This window comes from Garra rufa, unplaced genomic scaffold (genome assembly GCF_049309525.1).
Source record: "Garra rufa unplaced genomic scaffold, GarRuf1.0 hap1_unplaced_013, whole genome shotgun sequence".
NCBI lineage: Eukaryota > Metazoa > Chordata > Actinopteri > Cypriniformes > Cyprinidae > Garra > Garra rufa.
This window is the reverse complement of record NW_027394288.1, coordinates 11,564-26,678: the sequence shown is the minus strand read 5'-3', so window position 1 is coordinate 26,678 and position 15,115 is coordinate 11,564.

Genomic DNA, 15,115 nt, shown 5'->3' with positions numbered 1-15,115 from the left:
GTTTATATACAGATATAAGTAGTTGTGTAAAAGTGAATGGTTTTTTAACTAAAGATTTTAAAATAACGAGATCAATCAGACAAGGGTGTCCTATGTCAGCATTATTATACACTTTAGTATCTGAAGCTTTAGGGCTGGCAGTAGACCAGGAAAAGAACATAAAAGGAATACGCATAAAAGGAGAAGAATCAGAACAAAAAATATTTCAATATGCAGATGACACAACATTGTTTGTAAAAGATATTAAAAGTATGGATAAAGCAATGGAAGTTTTAGAAAGATATTGTAAAGGAACAGGGGCAAAAGTTAATAAAGAAAAAACTACATACATGAAAATTGGATTACCGAATGATCTGCTGAATAAAATGCAATTTAAGGAAGAAAAGAAGAGTATGAAAATTTTAGGTATAAGGGTTGGAGAAAATGAAAATGAAATAAGAGAAGTGGTATGGGAGGAGGTTTTAAAAGGAATGGAGAAGAGATTAAATTTCTGGAAATTAAGAGGATTATTTTTAAAAGGGAAGGTTTTAGTTATTAATTCTTTGTTTTTATCAAAAATGTGGTATGTATTGGGTTCTGTGAGTTTGCCTATATGGGTGTATAAAAAAATCAAATCTATTGTTTTAAACTTTTTATGGGAGGGGAAACCATCGAAAATTGCTTATGACACTCTAATTGGAAAGGTGGAGGAAGGAGGGTTGGGACTAATAGATCCATTAATAAGAATGAAAAGTATAAGAATAAAAACTGTTAATAAATACTGGAAACATGGGAAATATGCGTGGAAGGGTGTAATGAACTATTTTTTAAATAAATGTGGAAAAATGGGAGATGATGTTTTATGGATGAAGCTAAAAGAAAACATGATGAACGGAATACCAGAGTTTTATAAAGAGGTTGTAAAAGCATGGGGTGATTTTAGAAAGCATGTTGTTTGTACGTCTTTTACCAGGGAAGAGATTTTAAGACAACCATTGTTTTTAAATAATCAAATTAAAAAGGGAAATGATACCATTTTTTATAAAAAATGGTTTTATGCGGGGATAAAGCAAATAAAAGATATTTTGTATGAAGTGATACCTGGTTTTGTACCGGTGCAAGTAATAAGAGACGCAATTGTAGAAAATTATGACAATGAAACTAAAACAGTCTTAGAAAAACAATACAAACAAATGAAAGAAGTAATACCGGAAGAATGGATAAATATTATAGAAGGTACAGAAGAAACAAAAGGTAATGATGGAATGATGATTGATTTTAAAAGTAATGACAAACAGCATGCTTTTAAAGATGGTATTTTAAAGATGTTTTATTCTTGTTTATGTGAAGATGTTTTTATCACACCAAAAGCAGAAGGATATTGGCAAAGATTGTACCCAAGTATGGAAACTAAGAAAATATGGAAAAATCTAAGAGCTTGGTGGAAAAGTCCAATTTTAGAAAACTTTGATTATATTTTAAGACATAATTGTTTATTAAGTGAAATGAGACTGTGTAAATTTGGAATGGCAAGTGATGCAATATGCAAGGTATGTAATAGGGAAGATGAAGGATTGATACATATTTTTTTTAAATGCACAGGGTTAAAATGTTTTATAAAAAAATTAAAAGAAATGACAAGTAAATTGGGAGTAGAACAAAGATGTATTGATGAAGAATGGGAAACAATGTTTTTATTTGGTTCTAAAGGTAATTTTAAGAATGTGTGTTTTTTAAATTTGATATTAACCATTGCTAGATTTGTAATTTGGAGCAGAAGAAATTTTGTCAAACAAAAGAAAACAAAAATACCTGTGTGCAAACTTTTTAAGGTGAAGATGTGTTTTATTTTAAATGTTTTGTTTGATTACTGTAATATGAATGAAGAGAAAGATGTTTTTGTCAAAATTTTTGTAAATGATAACCCATTTATTGAAATGACATGGTTTCGATTTAATGTATTGTTGCCAGAATGTGATTCAGACTGTTTTTAAAATGTATTAACATGTTTTAAATAAAAAAAAAAAAAAAAAAAAAAAAGTGGCGCAGCAGAAGCGTGCTGGGCCCATAACCCAGAGGTCGATGGATCGAAACCATCCTCTGCTAAGATTGTTTCACTTTTATATGTGCTCAGGTGCTGCACGACAAGTTAGAAATGTGTGCCAGAATCAAGTGATGTTGAAAAGACCAGTGTACGGGCTCTACATCAAGGCGAGCAGAGTGGTGCAGCGAAAGCGTGCTGGGCCCATAACCCAGAGGTCGATGGATCGAAGCCATCCTCTGCTAAGCTTGTGTCACTTTTATATGTGCCCAGGTGCTGCAAGACAAGTTAGAAATTTGTGCAAGATTCAAGTTATGTTGAAAAGACCAGTGCACAGGCTCTACATCAAGACAAGCAGAGTGGCGCAGCGGAAGCGTGCTGGCCCTATAACCCAGAGCTCGATGGATCGAAACCATCCTCTGCTAAGCTTGTTTCACTTTTATATGTGCCCAGGTGCTACAAGACAAGTTAGAAATGTGTGGAAGATTCGTTATGTTGAAAAGACCAGTGCACAGGCTCTACATCAAAACAAGCAGAGTGGCGCAGCGGAAGAGTGCTGGGCCCATAACCCAGAGGTCGATGGATCGAAACCATCCCCTGCTAAGCTTGTTTCACTTTTATTTCTGCCCAAGTGCTTCAAGACAAGTTAGAAATTTGTGCAAGAATCATGTTATGTTGAAAAGACCAGTGCACAAGCTCTACATCAAGTCAAGCAGAGTGGCGCAGCGGAAGCGTGCTGGGCCCATATCCCAGAGGTCGATGGATCGAAACCATCCTCTGCTAAGCTTGTGTCACTTTTATATGTGCCCAGGTGCTGCAAGACAAGTTAGAAATGTGTGCCAGAATCAAGTGATGTTGAAAAGACCAGTGTACGGGCTCTACATCAAGGCGAGCAGAGTGGTGCAGCGAAAGCGTGCTGGGCCCATAACCCAGAGGTCGATGGATCGAAACCATCCTCTGCTAAGCTTGTGTCACTTTTATATGTGCCCAGGTGCTGCAAGACAAGTTAGAAATGTGTGCAAGATTCAAGTTATGTTGAAAAGACCAGTGCACAGGCTCTACATCAAGACAAGCAGAGTGGCGCAGCGGAAGCGTGCTGGCCCTATAACCCAGAGCTCGATGGATCGAAACCATCCTCTGCTAAGCTTGTTTCACTTTTATATGTGCCCAGGTGCTACAAGACAAGTTAGAAATGTGTGGAAGATTCGTTATGTTGAAAAGACCAGTGCACAGGCTCTACATCAAGACAAGCAGAGTGGCGCAGCGGAAGAGTGCTGGGCCCATAACCCAGAGGTCGATGGATCGAAACCATCCCCTGCTAAGCTTGTTTCACTTTTATTTCTGCCCAAGTGTTTCAAGACAAGTTAGAAATTTGTGCAAGAATCATGTTATGTTGAAAAGACCAGTGCACAAGCTCCACATCAAGTCAAGCAGAGTGGCGCAGCGGAAGCGTGCTGGGCCCATAACCCAGAGGTCGATGGATCGAAACCATCCTCTGCTAAGCTTGTGTCACTTTTATATGTGCCCAGGTGCTGCAAGACAATTTATAAATGTGTGCAAGATTCGTTATGTTGAAAAGACCAGTGCACAGACTCTACATCAAGACAAGCAGAGTGGCGCAGCGGAAGCGTGCTGGGCCCATAACCCAGAGGTCGATGGATCGAAACCATCCTCTGCTAAGCTTGTTTCGCTTTTATTTGTGCCCAAGTGCTTCAAGACAATTTAGAAATTTGTGCAAGAATCATGTTATGTTGAAAAGACCAGTGCACAAGCTCTACATCAAGTCAAGCAGAGTGGCGCAGCGGAAGCGTGCTGGGCCCATATCCCAGAGGTCGATGGATCGAAACCATCCTCTGCTAAGCTTGTGTCACTTTTATATGTGCCCAGGTGCTGCAAGACAAGTTAGAAATGTGTGCAAGATTCAAGTTATGTTGAAAAGACCAGTGCACAGGCTCTACATCAAGACAAGCAGAGTGGCGCAGCGGAAGCGTGCTGGACCCATAACCCAGAGGTCGGTGGATCGAAACCATCCTCTGCTGAGCTTGTTTCACTTTTATTCGTGCCCAAGTGCTTCAAGACAAGTTGGAAATTTGTGCAAGAATCATGTTGTTTTGAAAAGACCAGTGCACAAGCTCTACATCAAGTCAAGCAGAGTGGCGCAGCGGAAGCGTGCTGTGCCCATAACCCAGAGGTCGATGGATCGAAACCATTCTCTGCTAAGCTTGTGTCACTTTTATATTTGCCCGGGTGCTGCAAGACAAGTTAGAAATGTGTGCAAGATTCGTTATGTTGAAAAGACCAGTGCACAGACTGTACATCAAGACAAGCAGAGTGGCGCAGCGAAAGCGTGCTGGGCCCATAACCCAGAGGTCGATGGATCGAAACCATCCTCTGCTAAGCTTGTTTCACTTTTATTTGTGCCCAAGTGCTTCAAGACAAGTTAGAAATTTGTGCAAGAATCATGTTATGTTGAAAAGACCAGTGCACGAGCTCCACATCAAGTCAAGCAGAGTGGCGCAGCGGAAGCGTGCTGGGCCCATAACCCATAGGTCGATGGATCGAAACCATCCTCTGCTAAGCTTGTGTCTCTTTTATATGTGCCCAGGTGCTGCAAGACAATTTAGAAATGTGTGCAAGATTCGTTATGTTGAAAAGACCAGTGCACAGACTCTACATCAAGAAAAGCAGTGTGGCGCAGCGGAAGCGTGCTGGGCCCATAACCCAGAGGTCGATGGATTGAAACCATCCTCTGCTAAGACTGTTTCACTTTTATATGTGCTCAGGTGCTGCAAGACAAGTTAGAAATGTGTGCCAGAATCAAGTGATGTTGAAAAGACCAGTGTACGGGCTCTACATCAAAGCGAGCAGAGTGGTGCAGCGAAAGCGTGCTGGGCCCATAACCCAGAGGTCGATGGATCGAAACCATCCTCTGCTAAGCTTGTGTCACTTTTATATGTGCTCAGGTGCTGCAAGACAAGTTAGAAATGTGTGCCAGAATCAAGTGATGTTGAAAAGACCAGTGTACGGGCTCTACATCAAGGCGAGCAGAGTGGTGCAGCGAAAGCGTGCTGGGCCCATAACCCAGAGGTCGATGGATCGAAACCATACTCTGCTAAGACTTCTGAGCTTGTATATATGACAGAGCCCCCAAAAAAGAGAAATGTTCAGAGCCTGTTTGTGAAAACCTAAAGTCACTTGGTCCTCTCACAAAAGTTATTCATCCAGAAGCTGAATGAGATGAAGAACTAAAAGAAAAAGTAAACAGCTGCATGACAGCCCCAGTGGCCTAAAAGCTGGGGAACAATAGTCTGTTAAGGGGGGGAAGAAAAGGAAGAAGGGGGGAAAAGAGAAAAAGAAAGAAAAAAGAGAGAGAAAAAGGAAAAAATGAGGAGAAAAGAAATGAAAGGGAATTTTATCTCTTTGAACTTCAAAGCAATGTTTGTGGAGTGTATATTTACAATAAATTATCTGAAAAAAAAAATGTTTTCTCTATTTTCCTGTACATTTATATGGGAGTAAGGATGATCACAAGCTTTCCAGTTCATATTAGTGTTGCCATACATTGAAGTGTTTACTGAATGTTTTATTTATCAGTAATTATCACAAAAATGATGTCCAAATGAATGAAATTATTTGAATTAATGAATTTAAATAATATTTTATTAGATTTATATTACTGATTATTGATATCTTATTCAAAGGTTTTGCACTTTAAATATATTTCTGCTGTAGTTATGTTCTAAAACTTATAGTACAAAAAATTGTACATTTATTTATTAAATAATCCCCAAATTTATCAACATTTTTAAAAGGGCCTATAACCGTTAAATGATACTGTAACAAAGACATACAAAAAGAGTTATTTAATCATGACCAAACTTTTATTTTTCAATCAGTCATAGCCAATTATTCATTATTCATTTTTTTTTTTTTACATTTTTATTCTTATAGTTATGTTGCATGTGCAGAAAACAGAATAATATCTCTTAATAATACTTTCTATTGTCCATGACTCTTGTGCATTTTTTGCAAGTGCAAAAGAACAGAAAACAGAGCTATACATATAAATAAAACCGTCCAATGTCCATGGCTCTTGTGCATTAACTGCAAGTGAAAAGAACAGAAAGCACAGAACAATACAAATGAACAAAACTTTAAAATATTAATGACTCCTGTGCATGTTTTGAAAGTGCTAAAGAACAGAAAACAAAACTACACTATTAAATAAAACTGTCTTAATGTCCATGGCACTAGTGCATTCATTGCAAGTGCAAAAGAATAGAAAGCAGAAAACAATACACATAAATAAAACTTTATCCCCTTTATTTTTTGGACTCTTATGGATGGCACAGAGCTTGAAATGGTCTCTATCAGGCGACAACAATCTGGCCACTGAGCAAGTGGGGCAGTGGTGGTGAATGTATGCCTCTTCACGCTCTCCACCCCTGGAGTGAACCTGTGTCCAGCCTGCTCTGGTGTCTGGCAGCAAACATCACTCTCTTCTTATCGTAATCCAGCAGGTTCTGCCAACTATATTGCTCACCTAAGGCGAGAGAGCATATAATACATGGCAAATGAGAAAACAAAACAAGTGGTAGTGTTAACATATGACAGGTCAAGAAGAAAAACTGACCTGATGGTTGGTGAGAGCCAGAGATGGCTGATTCCTGAGCTCCACAAGATACTCCACAAGGCTGTCCACTTTGTCCAGCACACCAGCACTATGCAAAGCCTGTGAGAAAAATACAAAAAAAAAAAAATTAAATAAACAACATTATGAGTAAAGTGAAGTGGGACAAAAAAAAACCCAAATAAATATAAATATTTTTCTAGATTTTTTTTGTCAACTTCAGACAAAAAGCTACAGGTCAGCACAAATTATATTTTTTCCCTAGAAATTTAACAATATTACATAAAACATAATTACATACATACATTAAATGAGATATTTACATACCACAGACTCGTCAGGAGATGCTGAGGCACCTGGCGTGAAGGAGGCATCATGCTGGGTGGAGGACAGAGAGAAGCTTGGGTCATCAGTAAGACTCGACTCAGTAATGTCAAATGTTTGGTCCTCCCTGAAGCCCTCGTCTTCTTCATCCACATCCTCCAGCATGTTCTCTGTCTCTTCTGAGTCAGGGTCCACTACCAGGGGCTGTCCAGTCTGACCCAGGAAGTAGTCAACACCAAGCAGCTCTCCTATGAAAAAAAAAATTAATAAAAGAAAACACACAAATACAGGATCATTCAAAAGTTTGGACACATTACTATTTAATGTTTTTGAAAGAAGTGTCTTATGCTCATCAGTCCTGCATTTATTTAATAAAAAATACAAAAAACATGAATAATATTATTAAATGTTAATACAGTTTAAATTTACAGTTACATATACTTTACATTTAATTTATTCCTGTCATCAACGCTGAATATATTTAGCAATCATTTTAGAAATCATTAAAAAGTTAAATAAAGAACAGCATTAGAAATATAATAGAAAATCTTCTGTAACAATATACAGTACTGTTCAAAAGTTTTTTGTTTTTTTTAAGAAATTAATGCTGTTCTTTTTAACTTTTTATTCATCAATGAATTCTGCAAAACGTATCACAGTTTTCATTAAAAAATAACAAAATAAATACAAATATGCAGTACAAATTATATTGCTGTTTTTTCTGTATTTTTGATCAAATAAATGCAGGCTGAATGAGCAAAAGACACTTCTTTCAAAAACATTAAACACAGTCACGTGTAAAAATGTTTGACAAATAATGTACACATTCATATTCTACAATGAGATACAGGTAACTTTACCTTCTGATAGAGCTTGTGCCACTTCCGCTGCCGTGGTGCTGGTCTGTTGCCTCCAAACGGACAAAACCCCAGAGCTGGCAAAAGTCCTCAACCTGGCCATCCACTCGCCATCACCCATGACCTTGTGGCTCTTTGGCTTAGTGCTCATCTAAATATAATAGGGAAAAAATAGTTAGTAATGTGCATTTTGCAGGTATTGGACAACTACACAAATGTTTTAAATTTTTTTATAATGATACAACGATATATATTCAAGCTGACTAAATAATGGCACCCATTACAACAATTAAACATTATTTTATTGCTAATAAAGCAAAACAAGGTTAAACATTTAAAGGTGTTACACTACAGTCATACATATAAAGATTTGAATATGAAATTACTACATGCAGTTACGATAGGGATAAGATTATTGTTTTGTTTGGTTTACAGTTAGTTGCATCCAATTATGCATAATTTACTGTAATTACTATAGTAACAACATATAGCATGTATTAATGACAATGTAAAATAAAGTACATTGTTAGTTAAAAGCTGTGGTTATACATATGATAATCAATCTGAGAAAAAACAAAAGAGAAAAGAACATAGTAAGTACACTTTACTTAAACCATGGTTAATTTTTGTAAGGGATGTCTATTTAACATTGCATTTTCATTTAAATTATTATTTGTAGCACTTACATCTGTGTTTATATAAATAGTAATCCATCTGCAAACACAAAACTTGATTACTACATTCACACATAGCAAAATCACATTAAATGTTAATTAGAAATGATAATGTCTACAACTAAACATATTTTTTAAATCCAAATCAAACTTTAAACAGAATAGATGTGTTTACTAAGCAAAACTACAGGCAAATGCTATTTTATATGTGAGATTATAGGCAAATCATGGAAACAAAACATGATTACTACACTTTCACTATAGTAAAAGCATGGTAAATTACTTGGTTTTTTTTTCATTCATATTTTTATTTATAGTAAGACTGTGTTTACACTTAAAGAACGAGTAAACTGAGTTTAATAAGTATGATTACAGGCACAATTGTGTTTAATATGTGAGATTATAGGCAAGTCATGAAAAGAAAACATGATTACTACACTTTCACTATAGTAAACCCAGACAGCAAGCTGACGTTGATTCAACGTCGATTTTTGGTTGTAAAGGTCAGTGTCGGTCGTCAATCAAATTTCGATGTTGAATCAACGTTCATTATTTGGTCGGTATATCAGAACGTTATTACGTCGAAAATAAAACGTCGATTCAACGTCGAAGTCACGTTGGCTTATCAACCGATACAGCCGACGCATCTGATCGAAATCATAACGTCGGATATTGGTTGAAGCTTCGTTAGAAGAATCGGAGATCTGGGCATGCAGATACTTATAGTGGAACTAGGCTAAATGTATTTTTATTTATTATTTTATTTAGGCCTAGTTTATCTGTCTTTCTCTGAATATTAGGCTACTTTTAGGAAGTTTTTAAAAACAATAACTGACAAAACATTTTAACATTTTTATCGAATGTTTAATGAAGTTATGTTTTATTCATTTTGTTATTTTGTTCTTCCATTAGCAATAGTCGGTCCATTGTTTACACACAGGCTGTACACACACACATATATATATATATATATATATATATATATATAAACTTGCTTAAATATTTTTCTTCATTGCACGTTTTGTTTTCGTATCACTAAACGTTAAAAATAATTTAGCCTACTTTGTTGTGCAGAGTCAGACGCGAAACGTTATTCAGTCTATTCATTTATTAATATTTGTAAAATAGGCCTAAAATAAATTCACCATATTTTCTTAATCTGCTTGGGATCATAATTTTTTTAATCCATAAATTAGTCATTTAAATACGTTCTTATAACAGTGACATCCCTTTAATCTTGATCAACAACAACTAATAATAAACGAATTGGAGGTCCGTTATCATTTTGTCAATATTTAGTTTTAGACTATAACTGCATCTGTCTTGCATTTAGACCAGATTTGGTGAAGAATAGGACAGGACAGTCGCAACAGTGGTTATAATGAGTGCAGATATTTTGTTTTCTCTTCAGGAGTAATTCTCAGTGCTGCTGACTTGCATTTCTTTGGTAAATCATAAATGTTTTATTTAATCTATAAAACTTTTTTTTTTTTGTATGTTTAAAATTTTATTTAATACAAAGCAAATTAAAGAGATGTGATGTCAGTCACCTAAACAAGACACATTGTTTTTTTTTACTACGATTATATATTTAATTTTTACTTCTACATTTTTTGTTTAAATGTAAGAAATATTGTATAGGCTACATGTTAAAATGGTAATATATGTTGTATTAAGAACTGTATTTAACGAAAATAAAGGCAATTAAGCAAAGAAAAAAAATGAAATGTGGAAAAATGAAATGTCCAAATGAAAAAAAAACGAAACAAAAATAACAAAATTTAGGACAACCTAACTGAAATAAAATAATTATCAAAAATAAATAATCGTTTTCGTTATAATTTCGTTCTAATCCGGTGCACTGTGAAAAGAAATAAGGGACCATCAATGCATCTGAGGTTGAGAGGGAAATTTATTTACCATATGCATTAATTTTGCGTTGCAGTTTAACTTATACTAAAACTGAAAAAATAAATAAATAAATATATACAACTGAAAACTAGAAATGTGTCTAAAATTAAGAAAAAAAATTAAACTAATAAAAAAGAAATTTTATCTCAAAACTGAAAAGGACATTAAAATAAAAGCTAATTTAAAATTGCAAAAAAAATAGCCTAGGCACAAATTGGTGCGTGATAAGGAGGCGCCGGTGTGATTGCTTGCAATTTTTTTTCTGATTATGAAACAAATAAACTCATAGGCCTAACTCATAACAATAAATAATTACAATGTAATTTTTTTTCCGTACACATTTATAATCATTAGGCAACTTGCCTGTGCCCTGTTAAATACGCTGGATGTCTGTTACAATTTTTAGCATTTTATTCGCGTTTTCATAGACACATGAATTGTGGTTTCAGAAATGTCAAGTCCTAACGGAGAAATCCGTACCATTGATTTTTCATCTGAAACAAAAAACGAAAATGGACATAAAAAAGATAATTTATGTTTTATGAATCGATCTTTCTGCATCCTTCAGATATTGCTGCTTATAGCTTGTGCATTGTAAATTGTAGAAAGTCTACAAAGTATGTTGTCTCCCCAAAAACTCGTTTTTTTTGTCATGTCAATATAAAACACATTTATTGACTTATGTTTTTTTTAAGTCTGCATTAAGAGATGGTTCAATATAGCCGTATGTTTTTGAATTTGCATGCAAATGTTATGTCCATAATGCTTTTACATAATTGAAAAAAAGAAGAAATAAAAAATATAAAAGCACAATTTAAATTTTGTGAACTTCATAAAATATTGTGCTCCAAATTTTCGTTGTTTGTTGTTTCATTTACTGTTTTTGTTTGTTTTATTTTGTTATAGTTTTGTTTCATTATTTTTAATAAGAAATATAATTTAAATTTAAAGAAAAATACATAAAGAAATAAAATATATTGGGCAGTTCTAGGGGTATTAATCCGGCCTTCTACAAAAAGAAAAAAAGAAAAAGAAAAGAAAAGATAAAAATAATAAATAATAAATTAATAATAAAAATATTACATACAAATAAACTATTAAATAAAACTATTAAATCTATAAAACTTAAACTTCTTAAACGATAAAAGTGCTTATCTGACTATCAGGTGCAGGGCATTTTGCACCTGTAAATGGGTCACAGAACTGCAAAACAAAAACTTAAATGTATGATTTAATAGCAGTTTAATAAAAATTTAAATTGTTTATTTATGTACATTTTGCGTGACTGACGTGTGCGTGCACGCTGAACATTCGCGTAGCTTTCAAACACTGGAGCGAGGGAGTTGTCATGGAAACGGGCTGCAACACAACGGCTGACAAGCTGGAAACTGCGTTTCTCCCTGTTGTTTGTATTGCTTTCGGTAAGTTTAGTACCTAAAATCACACAAATATTGCATATAGCTGTTCCTGACACTAATTTTATGTGTTTATTTTTTTGTAACTTCTGCTGACATGTTTTAATGAGTGCGCAAACGATCGAGTCCCATTCAAACACTACAGCGGAGGGAGTTGTCATGGAAACGGGGCAACAACACAGCAACTGACAAGCAAGAAACTCGGTCTCTCGCTGTTGTTTTCATTATTTTCGGTAAGGTCAGTTCCTAAAATCATACAAATATTACATATAGCTGTCCCTGACACTTCTCTTGCTTGTATTTGACTCGCTTCTGTTGACTTTAGTTCATAGAGATGGTTTTTAGTGTCTTCGAAAAAGTCCGTTAGCATCTTAACTGGTGTCAGAGGAGGTACGTTAACTTAACGTTATGCTTACTCCATAAACTGAGCAGTTTATGAAAGTTTCTGATTTTAATCACGTCTTTATGTGTAGACAAGAAGTTTTGACAGGTATGTAGTAGTTTTACTGGTATTTTATCAATGGGTGATTGGAAATAGGCTCAGATAACCTAAACATATACATGGTACCGTTAATCGGTGACGTCACTGACGTAACAGAATCTAGTTCAAAAGCAGTTTGATCTTTCATGGTAAACAAATATTGATATTGCGAAGTAAGAAATATAAACAATATCAAAAAGTAAACCTAGAAGCAAATTATTGTATGTTAAGAATTTATTACAATATCAAAAAGTAAACCTAGAAGCAAATTATTGTATGTTAAGAATTTATTTTCAGTATATTCTTTATCTTTTCTACATATCGCATGTGCTAAATATTGTTGGCTCTGTGACAAATTGCTTCTTATGTTCTTATTTTTTTCCATGATGATGGCCTGCACCCCAGAGTTGGAGCATTTTTTTTTTTTTTAAGATTTCTATATAAGTTCCTTTTGTGTACCAAGACTGGATTTATTTAAAAATTCAAGATTAAAAAACAGTAAAAACGGTGATATTGTAAAGTATTATTACCATTTTAAAGTTGTTTACTTTGTGAATATATTGTAAAATGTAATTTATTTCTGTGAACAAAGCAGAATTTTCAGCATTATTACTCCAGTCTTCAGTGTCATATGATCCTTCAGTAATTATGCTGATATGATGCTTAACATACATTTTTGATTATTATCAATGTTGAAAACTGTTGTGTTGCTATTTTTTCTTTCAGGATTCCTTGATTGAACAGAAAATTCAAAAGAAAAGCATTTATTTGAAACAAATCTTTACACTCACTTTGATCAATTTAATACATCTTTGCTGAATAACAAAATGAATTTCTTTAAAAAATCATGATAAAAATAAATTTCACAACATTAAGAAGGTTCACACAAAAAATATAAATCAGCACAGCTGTTTTTTGTGTGCAAAATCAGCATATTAAAATGATTTCTGAATGATCATGTGACACTGAAGACTGCACTGTAAAAAGTGATTTGTTGATCTTACTTAATTAAATTGTGCAAACTCGTTGCCTTAATTCAATTAAGTAATGTTAACTTAACTTTATTTAGTGTAATTTAAGTATTATCTACTAATATAGTTAAAGTATTCCGTACTCACTTTGATTTAAATTAGCTTGAGTCATTTAAGTTTTGTTAACTTTATTGAATCTGTAATCTGAGCAACATTGAGAGCAACTATGCTAATTAGAATGCATTGGGGCATGAATAAATTATGAACTTGCTTTGTTTTACTGTTGTTTTTGTATTTGCCGATTTTATTTGCTTTTATTTTATTTGATTTTTATTTGTCTTGTGTCAGTAGCACAACAAAAAGAGCAAATGAAATGATTATTGTTACAATTTATAAAAATAAATGAAATGGAATTGTTACCATTGTTGCGTTTAGTGTGCTGAATGTTTAAATCTGTATCTGACTCAAATGCGGCTGATTGCAAGATATTGCCACAAACAGTAAAGGATTATAACAACCCCAATTAAAGCTTCACATGGTGTTTATCATAAAGCGTTAGTTTATTATCATTTAACATTAAAAGCACACAAGCTAATGTCTTAATTCTAAATAAGATCATCTTTTTAAAAATATTAATATAATAATATTAATAATATTAATATATAATATTAATATAAGCAATATTAGTTATTATTTCTCTTTCTTTGAAACCAAATAATTTTGACTTCATGTTGCATCAATAGAAAGAGAATTATAAACATTTTAATGAAGTTCCAAGTGCCCAACTAAAGGGATCACTAACCACTATAATGGTGAGATCAAAAAAAATATATATATATTTTAGGAAAATTAACATCAATTTATTAAGTGAGCTCTCTCTAATTTTTCAGTTGTGTTGACAATTTAACATTCAAGACAACTTTGGGAAAAAACAGAATGCAACTAGAAAAAGATGACTTCCAAAGTGGAGGAAATTAGTAAAAAGTCTATTTGGCTAAGAATTGCCCCGCCTCCTTTTTCTTTTCTTCTTCTGTTGTTATGTAGCAGATTAGCAACAAATTAGCTCACTGCTGCCTCTTACTGTTGTGTTAATGTCATTGGTTCCTTTGTGGTTACTTAATTATTTGAAGTAAGTGTCACTCAAAACAGTAAGTAAATTGTTTATTTTGCCTTGAAAGTAGCTGTAACTTAATAAAACCTAGTAAACATAACAACTAAGTAAAAATAACTAATTATATCTAAGTAAGGTAAACTGTTGGATTTTACAGTGTGTAATGATGCTAAAAATTACAGCTTTGATCACAGCAATCAATTACATTTTAACATATATTAACACAAAAAAACATCTTGTGACCTTGCACTTTAGTTGTATGTTATGAAATGAATAATCGTTTGTCTGAAATAATATGAACAGCAGTTATACTAATCTTTCTCTTTTTGCTTTCCTGTTTCAATCTCGGGATGCCCATCCCAAGGTTGCTAGAGATTACACCAGTTCCAGTTTGGATCCAGCTTCACTTGTGAAGACTTCAGAAGATGCCAGCACTTACAAAGACTTGAGATGATGTCAACTATACAAACCTGCCAAATATTATCCTTATATTGTAATCATTGCCCAAAAAGGTAAGTTTGCAGATTTTCAACTTTGTATTGTTACAGTGTGGGTAATATATGTAAATGAACAATGTTTTGCATATTTGTAATTTTTTATATACTACTACTATTAAATTATTTAGCAGTTTGGACATCTTTTACTACATTTACTAAACAGCAGTTTGGGACAGAGTATGTATTTTTGATGCAGATGTAAATGACTGTAAATTAACCTAAAA